Genomic DNA, 19911 nt, shown 5'->3' on the forward strand with positions numbered 1-19911 from the left:
ACGCTCTTGAAATTTGCAGAGCAATAATACAAGCAAAAGAAAAATTGATACAAAAATGTTTTTTAAACTATAACACTATCTAAACTCTGTTACAAACTACCATTCTTCTAATAGCGAACACAAAATTTTGTAACACGATTAATTTATCGCAGTTAAGTTTAATAACTTGACGTGATAACCCCGCCTAACTTGTTTGATACGATAAAAGTAAAATATCTTTCATCAAGTATAGTGTTACCATATTGTAAACCATATTCATCTATGTAATTTTAATTAAGTCTGGCTTTTAGAAATATAACCTTAATATTTTTTGTTATAAAAATGTATTGAACGAGGTCGCAAGTATCGTATCTAATTATAGATGGCCGAGGGTCCCCTTCCCGCGGCATAAAGCACATCACAAAATATCGCGTTACATCGCGCGGCGCACTTGATCATGCCGTTGTCTGAACGCCTTTTATTTGTACCCGAGGTTTTCTTCGCTTTTTATTATGACCGCTTTGAACCGCAGCGACCGCGCCGCTTAGCGCTCGCCACAACCCGCAACCCGCAATCCGACCTCCGCGAATATGCTACATTTTTTCTGTGATTATTGGAAATAACTAAAACCTAACTACTGTCTGGATTTTTGATGTTAAATCTGCAGCTTAAGCCCAGTAATATTAAACTCTTGTATCAAGAAAAGAAGTAAATTTACAATGATATTTATTGATCCATAAAATTATCCTTATGGGCCTGTCTCACCAAATTGTAAATTGACAAAAATCCAACGTGTAAAATTTGTGATGTAATGTTTTGTTACCTTATCTGACAGTGACATCATTTTAAGTTATTTGACCCTTTATCAGCCAGTGGTGGCACAGGCCCTAAGAGACAATCGTGACAGATAAGAGACGTGAATTGTTGAAACTCCAAAGTAATTGTTAATTTAGTTAATTGAATTCTGGAAATCGTAGCGCGGATAATTGTCTATTAGAAATGACGCTGTACTGATCATAGATTGCAAAATCAAGTGGGCACGTCAAAACATCAGTGGCAATTGGCAATAGGGCGAGCGGAGAGCGGGTCGGCGGCGGCGCGGCGCCCATCGACCAATTTGTTCGTCAGGACGTCAGATTTCAAGGGCCTCGTTACTACTAAGCCTCCAATTAGACTTATCCCTAATTAAGAGATGCCAATAAATTACCCTCCATCACGGCCTAACGAAGACGCGCCGCACTAATAACGCTAATTGATTTTGAGTAATGAGCCCGAGTTTTGATGGAGCTGATTGCGAGGCGCGGCCCGCTATCGATCTCGCCCCCTCACGATACACACTATATTCAATTATTTTACTATTCTATTAAGACTCTTAATGTGTTCGTCTACTTAATATTTGCTACATATAACAATAGACACAACTTTTTTAAGAAGCATCTAGATTTAAGAAAATAAAGAAATGGTGTAGAGATAACTTCCTCTCTGCCAAAAAAGGACAATTTGTCTATAATATTAATAATTCCGTTTTCACCCCACAACAAAAAAGTTAATTTGTTGTTTTTATTCTGCTATAAAAAATTTAAAGTTCTGCAAGAATTATGACCAAATAAAGAAACAAATTGGAGAGATAAGTTAGAAGCATTTTTGACTTCATTCAAATTACCTTGTCTATCTGAAATTAGCAAAGAATGTCAAATGACAAAAATTATCTCGTAGCAATTTGTATTGCATACATTTTCAATTCGTATGCATAATATCAATCTCATTTTATTAATACGAGTGTTTTAAATTTTAGATGAGGGTAGGTCGTTGATGAATGCACCTAAGATAATCTACGAAGCCAATCTTACTTAGTAAACTGCTATGAATTATTAATCTTTAATTAACTTATACTAAGACATGACGATTTATAGTTCAACTAAAATTGTATAAATTGATATGGGACTGATTTACAGATGTAATTATTATTAATAAATATACTAGTAACGGCTTTTTCTTTTATTTTATTTTTATCTTACAGTTCAATTAACAGTTGGAATTTTGCTTACTCAGATTTAACTGGACAGCACGACTGTTCAGTTAAAACTGACAGTTTTAACGTCTATAGCTGGATTGACATTCGAGTCAATGTTCGATCGTAAAGATATTCGAGTAAGGTTTTGAGTCTTACCAAATAAATTGACCAAAGTATGATCTTTTCTAATCAAAAGTAGAAGGAATATTTTATTCGAGTGCGCTCTTGGCTTTGCTGCGTAAACATAATTAAATATTTGCATGTTAAATGATATTTACCTAACAGGAAATATTTCAAGCGAGTCCGATGTTTGGCTCCAGTAATTAAAGTGAAGCTTTTACTATGGTAATGTTATTCAATTAAAGGGAAATTGCGCTTAACTTACTTGTTGATACTAACTTGCGATTGGTTTTCTTGCGTCTAGAGAATATATTTGAATAAATCACAGTTCAACTTACATGTTATTATATCTTATGTGATAATATATTTTGTAATTGACTATCATTAACCTTTTGGCTGATATCTTCCATCTTACTAATATTATAGGTTAGATGGACGGATGGATGTTTGTTAGAGTTTATAGCCTAAACGGCTGAACCGAAATTTGGCATAAATGTAGAAGATAGTCTGGAAGAACACATAGGCTACTCTGCTTTGTTTTTTTACTTCACGCGGTCGGAGTTGCGGGCGAAAGCTAGTTTGTAATAAAAATATGTAAATGTCCTATTTTCAAGCAGTTTTTGCACAAATCGAATTAACCATTTTTTTTTCATTCATGTGACTCTAAATTTAAAGATTATTATATACGAATAAAAGCCTAATTTAAATAAAAAAATACAATTACCGATATATTCGCTAAGCAATATGGCCGTTTACAAAACTATAAAGCAAGTATTGTGATACATTTTATAAATTTTGACCGTCTTTATGATATTGTAATATTTTGCATAAAGCTATCTCCATTCTATTATGTTTAAATCGATGTTCAAAGGTCAATAAAGCCGTAGCAATGCTATGCTTGCCTTAAAGTGACTTGCGCTTAACTATCTGTAGATCCTATCGGGCGACACAGATTGCCCGCTATCAAAATCTCCCACAATCCGATTAAGAATGTCTTCTCAGGTTTTAGGCGCGTAATTTCTTTTATAATGTCGATAATCTGTGTACGATGGTATACATCATCAGATTTTGTTAGTTAAGATTGTCGCCGATACAGGTCGTGTTTTTTAACTTTGTTATGTTATTAAGTTAAGATCCCCTTTTAATTTTTAAGAAAATAATCTTATAGTACTCTTGTTCAGAAAAATGTATTTAGTAATTTTTGTAATAAAATAATACCATTACAATAATACACATGATATTATCTTTTATTCTAGTTAACCTACATTGTTGTTTAATTTAATTTTAGTTTTTTTACAGAATTGTTTATGAACAATGAGGACGAAATAAAAAACAAAATAAAGAAAAACCATCTCTACAAATGAATCATTTTGATGAATCTCGTAGATTACATTACTTTTAAATGTCAGTCATCGCGTCCCCTATCCACTTATTGAGAGGCCCAGTAAGATAACAGGGAAGTGTCAACACCTTATATTGTTTCAAAATAAATTTTATTGACTTTCTCTTACATCATTGTTCTTAAGGGTCATATTGGTTTGAAGGCTTATTTTGACAGGAACAAGTTTGACATGTCGTAGTGTGATGACGGAGCGAGGCAGCAACCAATGACGGTAAGTAATGGACCTCTCTCGGACCACTTACATCACCATTACTTATTATAATGAGAGTTCTAAGATAAGCGTAATGCACTTAATTGGATAAGTTAATGTTGAGTATAATGAATGTTAAGTGGTCACTACACTATACGCTAAGCGATTAAAAATAGCTGATAAATTGGAGACCTGATTATTTTGAAGTCTGGCACACAATCCTTAGAGTGGTAATATTTACGTAAACATACTATCATGTTTAAAGGCTGAATAACAGCAAACCAAACCAAACAAAAAAAGTGGGACCCACCTGCAAGCATTACCTTTCGGATGAAAAAGGAATTATCAAAATCGGTCCACTAGCGGCGGAGTTATGCCGTGACACGCATAAAAAACATACAGACGAATTGAGTACCTCCTTCTTTTGGGAAGTCGATCAAAAAATGAATTACATAAGGAAAATAAATGATGAGTTTGAACTTTTGTCCTCAGTTAACCTTAATTTACATTAGTATACTTTCGATATTAAATAGGTGATAATGCTATTTTACTACATTAAAAATAAATGGTCAATACTAAAAATAAATAAATAACAACAAGTAATTCAAATAAAAAGGAATATAACAATACATAGCTTTGAATAGCTTCAAGCAATTGGTGTAGCATGATCCTTACATTTCTCTCCTAAACACTCAATTCTCTCCTCGAAGCGATAAGCGGGAGATAGCGTCGTTTACAAGCACAGCGTCATAACGAAATGTTCAACATGGACTAAACGGATCACTTCACTGATTATTACATTCGTAAATATCTGATATTCGCTCATAAACTGATTTATTTTTATTAATCACTAGCTGTTAGTCGCGACTTCGATCGTGTGAAATTAAAAAAATAAAGCCTATGAACTTACAGATAAATTTCCTTTCTAATGGTAAAAAAAAAATCGGAAGCTTATATTATATGTGAATCCTAATTATACAAGCACACAAATCTTTCCTCTTTATAATATTAGAACAGATAATTTGTTTGTTGTATATTTTAATGTAAAAAGAATGTAAAGAATTACTAAGATAGAGTTGTTAAATGTAGATATATCATAATAAATCGATACATAGACGGGTCCTTAGTAACCACTTAGCGACCTTGAGTATGGCAATTAGTGTTTATTAAACCCTATCAACTTAATGAGATTGCACTTGTTAGAACTAATCGTTTTATCTTATCTTAAAAGATAATTAGTAATAAGTATTATCTCCTTTAGATTATGTTATCTTTATCAAATATTTAACGCGATTGCGATGCAATGACAAAAACGGTAATAACAAATGCAACACATTTGCTCAACGCGACTCAGAAAAGGGTATTTGATTAATTTTCTTCTGATACAGACAAATAATAAACATTGTAGCTGGTTCTAGAAGTCTCTAGCTACTTAAATACAGTTAAGGAGCCATGGCAACACTGAAATAATGTATACTTGTTATGCAATAGGTTCTTGATTTTTATAGGTTGATTTTTTTTTAATAATTGTATGTGGTCAACAATTCAATATTCTTCAAGTCGCTATCATGTAACACAATAGCTTTACTATTCATAATACACATTTATCTTTAACTAACTGTTCTCGTGCGGCTTCATCCTCATGAAATTATGAAAATTTTATTTTTGCTTACATTTGTCAAATTGTCAATAGCAAATGTCAAAATGACATGACGTGACAAACCTTAGCAATCTTTCTTTCTTGATGTTGGCAGCAACTTATGGTCTCTTTCCCACATTAGAGTTTTTATCTAAAATATTTACCCCTTAAGTTTAATGGCGTGAAAATATATAGCCTAACGCGTGACGTAAGTGTATGGCTTTTTTATTAAAAAAGGAATTATTCAAAAATATGCTGTAATTGCTGACATCTTAGGCAACAAAGAAGTGTGTGTTTACGCTTTATTATAATAGTATAGATAAACAAAATCCGATCGAATCTTCTTTATCTAAATAATTCAAGCAAAATAACGCAACGTATTTAAACAGTTGAAAAGGGAATGTAAACAAGAAATTGTTATTAGTGGAAGTTCGCGTTACAAGGCGAATCCGTCCCGATTAATTAGCGAGGTGGCTAATTAGCGGGCTGGAGTCGGGTCATTAGTAAACGTAATTGAAACTGCCGAGCCATGGACTTTTCCAAGAAAAATCTCCGATTAATTTACCTACGTTAGCGTAGTAGGTCTCGCTTCCCGCGCTACGCAACAAGTGGGACACGATTTGTGTACTGTTGGTTAATTAGTGTCGAGGTCGACTATTACTTCTGAGCGCGACTAATTATTCAAAAAATTTATATGTGTAGAAAATTCATGGACAAATCTGTAGTTGAACGATAAGAGAGAACTTAAATTGTTGACTTTTGATTCGAGTCCTAAACAAGACTACACTATATACAGGATGTTGTTAACGGGCGGATCAACGCTTACAATCTTAGTGTAGATAGAAATCATAAAAATCATGCATTTTAGAGGTTTACTTCAAAAACAGAACACAACTTTCTTAAAAACTTTTACCGCTGTCGAAGTTTGAAACCTTCAATTTGCGCCAGAACAGGATATTGCGCTCTATTCCAAAACGGTTCGACGATCAAATTGAAGTGGTATAGGGAGAACGCATAAAGGCGAAAGATTGCATACCTGTAGTTCATCCCGAGTCAGTCGAGTGTTGTCGAATACGAAATATCGATATTTTAATAATGTTTAAACAAGTTTTTTTCCTTTTGTAACAGTAAATTAAATGTATTTGCTTTTCTTTAATTGCAATAAATGTTAAATGAAATTATTTTATGAAAACTCAAGGAATTAAATATTGACAAAACACTATAAATAATGTTAGTTTATTTAATGAGCGGTATTGTATGTATGAAATGGACTTATCCTCGTCGACTAATTAGCGCGTTTAATGAATTCCTCGGTTAATTACTAAAGCGTAAAATACTGCTGCGATAACGTGAAGTCCGCTCGACGACTTGCATAATTACTTCAAATAAAGGATATTTCTTATTTCCATAGGCAGTTGCCTTTTAAATGACTTTTTGCACGTTACTTGAAAAAGATTTAGAGTTTAATTACAGAAAATTGCTTTTAAAAGAATATATTATTTTACAACTCTTTTTCATTTGATGAATAGTGATGTGCCGCAATATTATCGTTAATTTACTTTATTCATATTTATATTATACAGTTACATAAACTTTGAATTTTATTTAACAGAATCATAGTACAATTTACAGTAATAATACCAGAAGAAGCGACTTGATTATGCTAACATAATCAAATTTCTAAAAATTAAAAATATTAATATCGAAAACAAAAAAATTAGACTAACAAGAAAGACATAGCGAATTAATACAGCCAAACAACATTCGAATTCGGTACGGTTCGGAATCAATTTAGCGTGGCGTTTGGCCACTTATCGAGCATTGTACGACTGAGATACTGTATTTGTGATTCCCATCCCTACGACCGACCGGCGGGGGGTGCCCGATGATTGATGGCCGGCGGGGCGAGCAGCACGCGAGAGTGAGATAGCAGCAGATGTGCGCTAGCGGCGTCCCGCTCGCACGTACAGCGCCCGGCCAAGTAATTGAATGGCAATTACCTGCGCTGTAAATATGACACAAGCGCGTAATTGTAGGAGTGGAGCGCGTGAGGCCCACGATCTCAGTCAATGCATACTTTGACGTTCAATATAAATCATATGCACACGTGTTTATATTTTCTAAGGAAGCGGGATATTTATTGCCCAGTTAGACTTAACTCATTACAATATTAAGAGTTATTAGCAGGACTCAATTGACGTTTTAAATTCATTTTACAAACAGAATCTTCCTAGAATCAAAGTGTTCTATTAAAAATTAAAACATGAAGCTTGAAATAGTTAAACAATAATGTTCTTAGTCTTTTTGAGTGAATGTGCATTACGTTTATTGCTACATTTCTACCAAAAGACCATAAACTGCAAAATAAAACATTATGAAGTATTTACGCCGTTACTGTTTAACACAAAAATAACAACGCTACACTGTTTATTTACGCATACAGTACGTAGGCAGTTAACCTTGCTACTAAACACAAATATTTAATTTTTTTACGAGTGAGACCAAATGTCATGTCTCCAGTGAGAAACGCAACACTTGACACCGCTTCGAGTTCACTGCTACACAAGTTATTGCGTCAACTTGACTAAGTTAAACAATTTTAACCTTATGACCTTGTGTTATGTTGGTCATTGTGTATTCATGCGGTGTATGTAGGCGTATTTTTTGTTTTTAAAACGTTAAGTTGCTGGTTTCTTACCTAAGATTTTAGACTTTAGACTGGACGTAAATATTTACACAGCAGATGTATTCTTAGGGACATATATAATATTATAATTAAATTAAACATACCATAAGGGTTTAATTAAAAACAGGAATTAACAGTAAATCGTTAATTGTGTTTAAAAGTTGTAGTGCCATGTGCAGTGGTCACAACGGACGGTGACCGTTGCGCCGCGGGCCCCAGCCCCACCTGTCGGCATGTTTCACCATCCGCGTTACAAACCTGTAAAAACGCTATTATTATAAAACTTATTAACATAATAATTTTTTAATGCCAACCCTACATTTCTTGATAATAAAAAGCTTTTTTAAAAAGACCATGTGATAATTGACAACAGTTTTATTGACACAATTCATATTTTAACATGTTTACGGAAACTTGAAGTACCACATAATTGTTAACGGTTCAAATCACCTTTGCTTTTTCAAGAGATCTTAAATATATGATATTAGAAATGTGCAAATAAGCAAGACTACTACGACCCAGATCTTTTGCACCTGCATAATAAAACGCCAGCAGTCAAGTTTTAATTGGCATGGTGTTAGTTTGGACTGCGGGGAGGAAGGTGAGGGGTCACCGCTCCCCGACCACCCAACCTCCCGCCAGTTTTTCTCTCGCCCTCCACAGCAACAGGTGGTGCGATGAACTGACGAAATTTTCAAAACTCAATTTTGGCCAACGATACAAATGAACGTCAGGGATGCGTCAAAATTTTATATTGTTACATTTTTTGTTTACAAGCAGTTCGTGCTTTTCTAAAATTGATGAAATTGATGCGCTAACTGGTTAAAACTAAATGACAGGACAAAATGTTAGAACAAAATAATTGCCCCCTACTAACTACGTATATATGACATTAGTAGTAATAACTTAATATGCTTATCAAATCTCTATCTCTCTCATATTATTTGTTAGAAATCCAAGAGCAGTTCTACTCTTGCTTGACAATAATTCAAGTGCTGAAGTTATTTTGTTCCTCTAGTGACGGTAGTTTACTGATCTGACACCATATAAATGATCATTAATCGTCGGTTCCGTAGGCCACTTAAACGTCAATCGTTCATTAATCCGAGCGGTGCACAATCGTTCATTTGAAGCGTTCTCACGCCTCATTAAAGTCTTTTTCGTGATTCGACGACCGCGTCTACCGTTTCCCCGAGCACAATGAACGAGTGATTCGGCGGCGAATAACGAGGGCATTTTGTCGGCCGCCTCTCACGTCCGACGCCTTCCGACGCTCAATGAAAGTTTACCTGCAGCCGTAACGAGCGATTTGTCCCCCGTCCCGTCCTCTCCCGTCCCGCGCCCGCGCCCGGCCCAAATCAAAGCCCATTCACATCTGCATGCGGACACAATGCTGGCAATTAGGACGCGTTCGCCCTACAATCGAACGTAATGCGCGCTCGTTCGATGACGTCGCCGGTTCAGAACTGTCTCACAAATATCGTCGTCTTCACCGATCTTTTACTTTGTACTGCTTATAAGACCACCAAAAGATAGACCGTTTTCTATAACATCATTTTTAAAACAACTTAGTTGGTTGTAACTGTTAGCGGTTATAAGTCTGATATCGTTGCTTCATATTTATTTTTAAGCTGCATATACCAATTTATTAGTGTTCTTCCATAAATTGATGAGTAATAAATAGTCATTCTGTCACTCTAATGGACTGACGCAAGTTAAGAAAAAATATAAATTAATTAATATATTTAAATCGTTATCTATTCAACGTTTAAGTTATGGTGGGTAAATGGAAGAATCTAATACTGCCTACCAATCCATATTCCACTTTTAAATAAACTGATAACACCGATAGCAATATCTACTAACACACGATGTCCATTAATTTACCATAAAGTTAAATAATGAGCGTTATTAACGAACCTTAATGTATAACTTTTAACTAACTTTAAATATAAATTAACTTAAGTTATTCGAATCGCACGACTTCATTGCCGACGAACCGAGAACTTGAATAAATATTTTTAAATAACTTATTAGCTTATATCTTGGAATAAACTAAAAATAAGATATAAGTGTTTTTAATAAATACATCTTCATTAATATACAATGACAGATATAAACATATGTACTAGTTATTTATATATATTCATATAAAAATATACGAATAAATAAAACATTTTTGTATATAAGGCATAATACTGAAACAATTGAATGGATTTTAACGATTCTTACGCTGTTAAGGACAAAAACCGTTTTTGTTTAACTTTTAAGGAACTTATGCCAAAAAAATTACAAAAATAATACCCAGTTAAATTTGATCGTTTTTTATTACTTTACTAGCTTTCGCTCGCGACTATTCACGCGTAGAATTTAAAAAAAAGTAAATATCCTATCTGTTCTTCCAGACTATCCTCTACATCTATGCCAAATTTAATGGAGATTCGTTCAGTCGTTTATGCCACAACCTTTAACGAACATCCATCCATCCATCTAAACTTTCGCATTTATAATACAAGATGAACTTTGATATTTTCCTAGAACAAAAATTGTTTGTTTAAAATCTGTATAACTGCTATAAAAGCAATAAGTATCCCTTGAACACCATTATAAATTATTAATATTATTGTATCACTTAAATAGTATAGAAATATTTGACAAAACAGCGGGCAGATGTTGAGACGTACAGCCGCGGGGTCGGGGGCATTATGCGTTGCGTCGTCGCCCCTTTGTGAAAGCAAAACGCAGCCAAAACGCCAGAGGTCTGGGTCAAACGTACATCATAAATCTTTACACCTGCTTGACTCACACACTAATACCAGTTTCACATGAAGACAGAACAGTGAGAGCAGTACTGCTATGCTGTTTGAACTCACACTGTCGAAACAAACAACTGTAGTACCGCTATGGCTCTGCTCTACTGTGCTGCTCGTGTAAAACATTATGCGTGACTTGAACTTGTTACTCTTGACATTCTACAAACTCATGATTTAACTAATTTGTTAGTAACTTATGGATACATTGTTAATTATCAACCATGTTGCAATGTAATTACAATGTAGTTAACATTTCAATGGTTACGAGATGGATTGATTTTTAATGTTAGAGGTAGTTACGGGTTCTGTTCTTAGCTATCTTGGGTAATTAGGTATACGAAATCTGCAATATTAGTTAGCAATGTCATGGAACTTTCATAGAAATCGCTATATTTCTAACACCATGACCTATAAATACAAAATATTCAGACGAATACGATCATCACAAATTACAGATCTAAGACTGATAATTTTATTTATAAATACTTAAACTTCAGTGGAATACAGGGAATGCCACGTAATTTATTCATTCAAAGGTCGTAAAACTTCAAAATAGATGAAAATTGTCAATTAACATATGAAACATGGCATAAGATTGAAAATTATGTCGTTTATTCACGTTTGAATGTTGGCTTGAAGCCATATTGTTAGTTTTGCAACATATACCACTGTTTGCTTCTTTTGATTTAAAAAAAAAACTCTTATAACTTACGATTACATGCCTGCGCGCCAATTAGCCTTATCATAATTAAATATCTTGTTTTAATTGTGTTCAATCGCTGTACAAGGTCACTTGAATAATAATAAACCGCTAATTAATAAATCAAAGCGGTAAAAACAACTTGTTTAATTAAAACTCCCAAAGAAACAGATACAAATAGAGTTTTTTGACGTCATTGCGTACTAAAAGTTAAGCAATCATAAAAAGCGTAGAATAAAGATTTATGTGCCTTAAAATATTCGTCTCTTTTCATACCAACAAACCTCATCCTTCTGAGATTAACATTAACGTTTGTAGTATATTTCAGTTTACCAATCAATTTATATGATTTGGCAAAGACGAGTGCTGTGTACTAGCACGTCGAGCGACTTGGCAACGCATTGTACGCACATCACAATGGCCGTTCGTCTCGCGCTGATTTTACAACTGGCTGAAGCGCTGCTGACCTGTATTTATGCTAAACGAAACATGGCATTCGAGTTCCACACTGTACCAGGAATTCTTCTATTTTAAGAACGTTTATAGGTGACGAGACGAACGTAACGAGGCGAAAAATTAAAACTAAACTAAAGCGGATATTTCAATGTGCGTTTTAAACATTTTAAATGTTTCTTTTAAATATTCACATATATTCCATAAAATTTAAATTCAAAGCTTTTAGAAATATGTGTAACATTTCTTTTTTAATTTCAGATACGTGTTCTGTTGATTATTAAACGTTAAAAACAAAGTGCGCTACCGTTTTTACGTAAAATACATGAACTCCTACCTTTCCTACATGTATAAATTTATGCATTGCTTTCTATAGATACTTGAGATGAAATATGAAATGGATCATTACGACAGCAGCATAAAATGAAATAATCCAGCCGTTTGCTTGCAATAGAGTCATCGTTAACAACAAACACGATCATAAAATCGCCTTAGAACCTACGCAGCACAGTTTCCCCATAGAGTCCCATTAGCTTACAGTCAAAGTATCGGCAAAGGGTGTACAATGATTCAAATTAACAAGTCGACAATCGTGCAAATGGCGTGTGGGTGATGTCCCAGGCAAGTCTCGCACTGGTGCAGGACGTCTGGTGCGTCATTAAGGAGGTATTCAGGGAGTACCGACCACCGACAATATTCTTCATTTGCGTACCGGGCGCTCGTCATTTGGCGCATTGTGATGGACGGGCTGGAGGCCGCCCTTACTGCAGCTATGCACCACCGCCTTAATTGTACCCTTGTTCGCTGCTCTAGACTCTAGGCGTTACAATTTACACTTCATTTGCGTATGTTCCCCAGTGCTTTGGACTTGAGCGTCTTAATTTTAATCTCTATATTTCACACACGTTCATCTGACTGGTTGTATAATCAAATAAATGTATATGTAATGTGCTTGCAACCTTATTAACAAGGACTTTTAAGATACCGTGACGGCAACTAGTAGGTACTGTGTTAGTTATTGAACCACCTGGCCAAAAAGTTGAATAGAATTTTAAATTTAAGACGGAGCATGTCAATTCTGTGTAAAGCTTGAAACCATTAACAAATTTTAACAACCCGGTCCTTGAAAGCTCAGGTACATGCGAAATGTTTGTTCGACGTTTTATACGAAAAAAAAAACAACGCCACAAGGACGCTGTTGTTCGAAGAGGTCGCCCGAACAAATAGCGCACTACAATTTATAAAATAAAAATTAAATTCCACTTCTTTAATATATAGTCTACATACCCAATTAAATGGTATGTTATTAATAATACTGGCATTCACCTGTCATTTTAATCTAATCTAAATCTAACACATCATCCAAAAAACACTCGTATTCCTTTCGTATATGATTGAGATTCGTACGTGTTTGTAATACAGACTAATGTAAACGGAGAATACCGGACAGGTTGAATAACGGTGCATTTGTTTTCGTAATAAAAGCCTCAATATCTTTGGCTTGTGAGTCACCGATTACTACATTATATTCATTTGGACGTAATACCCGTGATAAATGATACGCATTAAATTCTAACAAAGATTAATAACGAACACAAAGTCCACTTCGGTAAGTCGTAACAGATATTAATTCCATATGAGAACTTGTAATTATGAAAACATTTAAATTAAATAAATTACCGACAAAATAACAAGCAGATACAAAATTAATTAATAAGTGTAGTGACGTCAAAAACAATATTTAAAAACGTACATTACTCTTTGTCTCTGAATACAATTGATATAGCAAGGATGTTTTTGGAGTGTAAACCTACCGTTAGATTTTACCTGACAAGTCTGCAGAAGGTAGGAACAACATATTGACTTATAATTAATTTAATAATTTCTTACATTATTGAATTAATCCCAACCTGTGGGGACCTCTTTCTTGTAAGCCGACACCTCTACGAGGTTATACCTGCGCCTTTCTGGCCAGTCCTTTTCCAATTTAATTTGTTTTTTTTTTGCACTTTTAAATAGGTATTTTAAGAATCACTGGGTAAGCAAATTAAATTAAAAATACAACAAAAACTGCAATACATTATTTGTTTTTCAATTTTGATATGGATTATAAGCATTGTTTTTTATTATAAAGGTAAATGATTGTTAATTTCTTAGTTTACGTGTAACCGTTAAGTTTATTATAATAAAATTGAATATAATTATCATATTTTGAATATAAAATGTTTTTGCATTTACAAATAAGCGGTAAACATTAATTTACAATTAAAATACAATAAACGACACAGACCACTTAAAAATTTAATTATGGTGATGCTAACTTTAACGGTAGTATACATATTGTCAACTTAACCCAAATATATACATACTACGATTGTGTATGTAGGTACAGGCACTATGGGACTGTGACTATGTCTGGGACTATGGATAGTAGCCCAATCAGCAATGTCAATTAGTTATTACATTATGTCAATGAAAACTCAGTTTACAGTTGGACGGTTAACATAAAAAATATAGCTACGTAAGGAAGCACGCTGGCTGCTGGTGCTGCTAGAATTGGGTCTTAGTGAATGTCTTGCTCAGGCATTTACTTTAATATCCTTATTAGCCAGTTTGCCGACATTACATCGTCAAAATAACTCACTACCACTTTATTTTACTTCAGTATGCAAATGCACTCCAATTAGCGGAGCTTACATTTCTTGGTAGGTATAACTCATTATTTCAACCGGGATTTTTTTGCGACCGTACCGCAAACGCAGTAATTAACCATGAACGGGACGGATCCTTTAGCGTCCGCTTATTAACTTCTAATCTTTGTTAGAGACCGTAGATCTTAATGAATTCTGTTAAAGTATTAAGTATTAGGTTAAGGCTGCGGCCCTCACTAAAATTTTAAAACTTAACGTTCATCGTCGTAATGACGACTCGGCGAGTATACAAGGGGGAGGCGAATTAATCAAATAATACGGCGCGGCGGTGAGATGTAGTGCGGGGCGCCCCCCGCACGCCGGCACCCTCCCCCCGCGCCGACCGCGTGGCCGCCTCAGTCGCGACCGAAACGCCGTAAGGGGAAGTGTCGTCAGTCCCCGTAAACCTAACTACTTTTTTCGCAGTTCCAAACAGTTTTGTTTTAAAAGTTTCAAAGGAAGTTTTGTGCATGAGTCTTTCGTCCTAATAGACTCTTGAAGGATACGTGACTGGTCTTCGCTGTGTAGTTTATTCAGTTTACACGTTTAATTGTGTTTATTTTTTGTTATTGTTAAGTTTTTTGTTTGGTGCATCTCGCCGGTCCGGAGACCGGCGGTCCCACGGAGGCACCAAGCCTGGACGCACAATTAAAGGACCACAAAGGACAAAGCCTTTAGGTAACTATTTGTGTAAATCTTTCAAATTTCAAATTAAATAATTTGTCTTTTATGTCAAGGATATCTTATAGAATAGTACTTTGCCCCAAAAAATGTCACCATTCACTATAAATTCCTTAATGTATTGATGAAATTCCATTTAATTAAGGTATAAAAGAAGCTCGCAAGAACGAACAAAGTTGTGTTTGTTTTCAAAGGCAAGGATTGTGATATAAAATGAATACTAAAAACTGATTTTACGTAAAAACAAAACGATGAAAAAAAATTTACGAAATATTACCTGTACTCTGACGTCGACATTGTAAATATTCGTTTTAACATAACCACAATGATTATAACTTCAAAAAACCGACGTTTACTATATCTGGAAACACGTGTCTTTTTACTTGTATTCGGGTAAATTTTTATATGAGAAAATGCGTTACGAACATTCAGGGTATTTTGTAAAATAAACAAAAATACTGTTATAAAAGATTATACATCAAATCAGTATGAATTTATAACCGAGACCAAAGTAAAGCTTTGTGTAAGTGAATGTATGTAAACAGCTAATACAAAAGACTGTTTGTCTAATAATAATTTTAGCATAACTTCGTGCTAGCCTGCGTAACTTTCTCTAATATTATGCGGGAGACCATTGGCCGAGATTAAATTAATTTCGAAAATATGGCTAAGCAATATTATGTGGACCACTTCATTTCATCGCCGGTTTAATTAAAAACGAGTGGCCGCACCCCTCCCTCCTTTTCGGGTTGAAGTGAGTGCCCCCTCCCCCGCCCGCGCGGGTGTCTCGCCCCGCTTATATTTAGATAATTGTACAATCATCTAAATTAATGAGTCTCTCATCCGGTGCTAGATTCTATTGTTTTTTATCTGTGTCACCCGAGGAGGTCACACGGTGACGATTTCATTTTAAACATGGTTTTCTTTTAAAAACAAACTTTCGGGCGTTTTTCAAATTTCGAAATTTTTGACGGGCGCTACGTTGCAGATTTTTATGAACGTCCGTTATTGGAGAGGTGTTCATAACTCGCACTGTTGACTACAGTGATAGACCTAAATGCAATTAAAAGTTTTACTACGTGCGTGAACGAGGCCCGCGCCAGCACCCGCGCGAATATCCACCTTATGTTGGCGATAAGTTCAAACTTTTAAAGAGTCAATTAATAACTTATTCTATCAGTGTTTACTTATAGCTAAACATTTCAAACTTTCAAATTAGTACACTTGTTTATATTCAATTACTTGTAGTGCAATGGCACTTGAATTTGGATTAATAATTTATTAGATGTTTGTATCATGTATTGGTTTAGACAAATTAAATACATGGTGCGGTGCGGTGTAAGGACGGCGAATGGAGTGGGCCCGTCTCCCCGGAAGGCCCCGGGCGATCCGTCTAATGAACCCGCACCCTCCCCGCAGCCTGATTTATTAACGAATTAAATGCATTCTGCTGCACCCCATACTGACCGATACACGAACATGTTACATTTATACACTTAGTGATAATTATTTTATTACAACTTCTAATGTATTAAAAATGCCTAGTTCGTTTTAAACCAAACAATAAATATGCTCAGTTCTAACTGAACAATTGAAGTGCTATATGTCGTTACATGTAATTTTTAACGGAACAATTATATTAAATCTAAAACAAATACTGCTGCTATAGTGGCACTAATTCTGTTTTACAATGTAGTAAAACAATAGTAAACAACTTAGTACTAAGAATATTGAATTGATTCAATTTTTAGAGTAGTTCATAGCTCCTATGGCCCCCGGGTCACGAGAGCGACCACCAAATATTAATGAATTGATGTCATAACTATGACATGTAAAATACTTTATGAATTACTGAAGTATCTGGGCATAAAAGATTAATGGACAAAAAATACAAGTAACTAAAGGCTTTCCTTTTTATGTAAAAACAAAATTTCGTAGAAGATATGTCCTATGTTTCATAACCATACCTTCTTCCTGTTATGAACATTGTGAATACTATATACAAGTCTTAATAAATCTCATTATTGCAACAAGTAAACAGATAACACGAAGATCATTAAAATATGCAGACTAATTTAAATTAAACTTAATTAAAAATTAACAAGGAAACATTTTACACCGTTAATCTAAATGCATCTCGTTGACCCAAGGAAACTTACGCAATGCACCGGGAATTAAAAAAATTAAACAAAGATATAACCAGTCTCATAAGTTAAGAACTCGCAGAGTAACCCCTCTCTCGCACTCGGTTCCTTATATTTAAATTGCAACAAAACAACTCGCTTGCTATGCTAATGAAGCTTGCTTAGAACCACTTGGCGCTCGCTGCGGAGGTTTCGAAAGTTGAGTAATCTCGAATTAGATTGCTTAGTAATAACAATAATATGCACTCCACTCCAAATGCCGTTCACCACAAACGCCTTTAATCGTGTCTAGAAACAGTTCAATCGTTCATGTTTCCGAATTTTTGAACTGTATTGAAGAAACAAATGCAGGTTCTATAACTAAAATAAAAGTAACCTTTCCGTCGGCTAACACTGCACTAATCTAAGATGCCTGGGATAAATCAATCACAAACAGTTAGCTTAATAAAGTTCCATATATTTGCTAGAACCTAAAATTATAATATACAGGTATTTTTAACAAAAGTGTTAAGAAATTTTGATAAGACCCGCGTACTAAGGCAAAATATCGATCACTAGATCATTCATTCATTTTATAAATTGTGTTGCGTATTTGTCGGCGTCACTTTCAATAATATATTAAAACCTCTTTGTTCGTTAGTAGAAGCTGCTCTAAAATGCAGAGTAATTTCGACAGGTGCGAGTTCCCACAGTTGCCTTTTATATCATCTATTTATTTAAAAGATTTGTATCAACAATACCTATTGATATTATATTTAATAAGCAAATTTTAATGACGTAATGACTTTGTTATTTTTTGTGATAATTAAGGGTTTTATTGTCATTTTGTTTAAATCATACTAATATTATGAATACGAAAGTTTAGATAGATGGATGGATGGATGTTTGTTAGAGTTTGTAGCCTAAACGGCGGAACGGATTTCAATGAAATTTGGTATGGTTGAAGAGCATAGGCTACTTACTTTTTTTAATTTCACGCGAACTTAGTTGCGGGCGAAAGCTAGTTTTAAATGTCTTAAAGACCCATAGGTTACTTAATATTTTCGGCCTTTTTCGGTCATAAGAAACATATTTAACTTTAGACAAAGTTAAACAGAAATATTCTCTCATATCAATTTTAGGTTATATGAAATTTATGTTTGAAAAGTTCCAAACTGTGTTCAAAATAACAAAAAGGATGAATTTATTTGGTATCACTAACACATTATCAAGTTTTATCGAAAGCTAAAAACTATGAGGAAAGTATCAAGGATTCCAATGTTTCAGCCATCACACATTGTATGTGTTTAAGTGGAGTTTGGGGTGGCATGTTTATAACGCGTGTTTAATAATTTAGCGCCGCCGCTGCGAGGTCCCTCGCCGGCCCGTCTGCTAAATAATGGATGCAACAATAATATGGCTACCGACTCTAAGTATATTAAAATAACCCAACTTTGAAAACGAATTGATAACAACGAAACACTTACACTTTACATAACATTTTATTACTTTCTAAAATCAGGATAAGGAGATTTCTGACAAATATCTTCTAAGATTTAAAATTGGGTTACATACTTATGCAGTCCTTTATTATAATTCTCGATATTACCAGAAATCAAATTAGTATCAAGATTTTTTTATCTATAGACTAATCTAAATCACACAGAGTATAAAGTTCTAAATGGAATTTTCATTGAGTGAGGCTGTGGTACACCTGCTTTGATATGGCTTGCCCTCTCGCCGGCCGTAAGTCCACGTCGACTAAACCGGTTACAATTACAGGTTATGACCACTACAGAGTTAGCTACATATCCGTTTGGCGGAAACGAATCTCTCGACCTCTGCATATCACTTATTGTTCATTAAATTTTTATACAAACTTTAACCTTGTATGATTCCTTGCAATGTAAATTATATGTGAGACATTCAAAATTTTTTAAACATTGTAAAGTGATATATTACTTTAAACTGTCATGGGTTTTACAATTATAATGTTCGAATCGGGAGCTAAAACAGCCCAATCGTGGTAAGAAACCTGTATCTTGCGAACGTTATAATTGTAAAGAGCCTTAAATTGTACACTACTTGATATTATTTTATTTATTATATTTAAACAAATATAGTAGCTAAAACATCAATCATCTGTACTAAGTGTTCATTAATATATTCTCCTTAGTGATGTGTTGTTTATCTTACGCCACACGAATACTTCAGCTTTTATAATAGCTTTCCAGGAAGTTATAAATATCATCTTGACATCGATAGACTTCGCGCTGTTACGTTCATTAGAATGAGCTCCATCGAAAAGTAAATTTAGTTTCCTTTTTTTACGTCTGAATCTATTCCTGGTAATTATCGTGACAGTTCTCTAATTAACGCTATTACAAAGTATATGATCGCGTGTTAAAAAGTTGAATTTTA

General features: G+C 34.4%; 1 protein-coding gene across 2 annotated transcripts in view; it reads left to right on the top strand.

Annotated features, from left to right (window-relative positions):
* LOC106099741 (LIM domain transcription factor LMO4) overlaps positions 1–19911 on the top strand; it is a 121498-nt gene that overhangs the window by 24496 nt on the left and 77091 nt on the right. Inside the window, exon 1 of one of the 2 annotated variants that reach the window (XM_013278380.1) lies at positions 15030–15364. The exons of the other annotated variant lie outside the window; for it this stretch is intronic. The gene's annotated coding sequence lies outside the window, so the exon portion shown is untranslated. Of the gene's footprint in view, positions 1–15029; positions 15365–19911 lie in introns of those variants that run through there. 2 annotated transcript variants of the gene reach the window in all.

This window comes from Papilio polytes, unplaced genomic scaffold, assembly GCF_000836215.1.
Source record: "Papilio polytes unplaced genomic scaffold, Ppol_1.0 DF824102.1, whole genome shotgun sequence".
NCBI classification, from domain to species: domain Eukaryota; kingdom Metazoa; phylum Arthropoda; class Insecta; order Lepidoptera; family Papilionidae; genus Papilio; species Papilio polytes.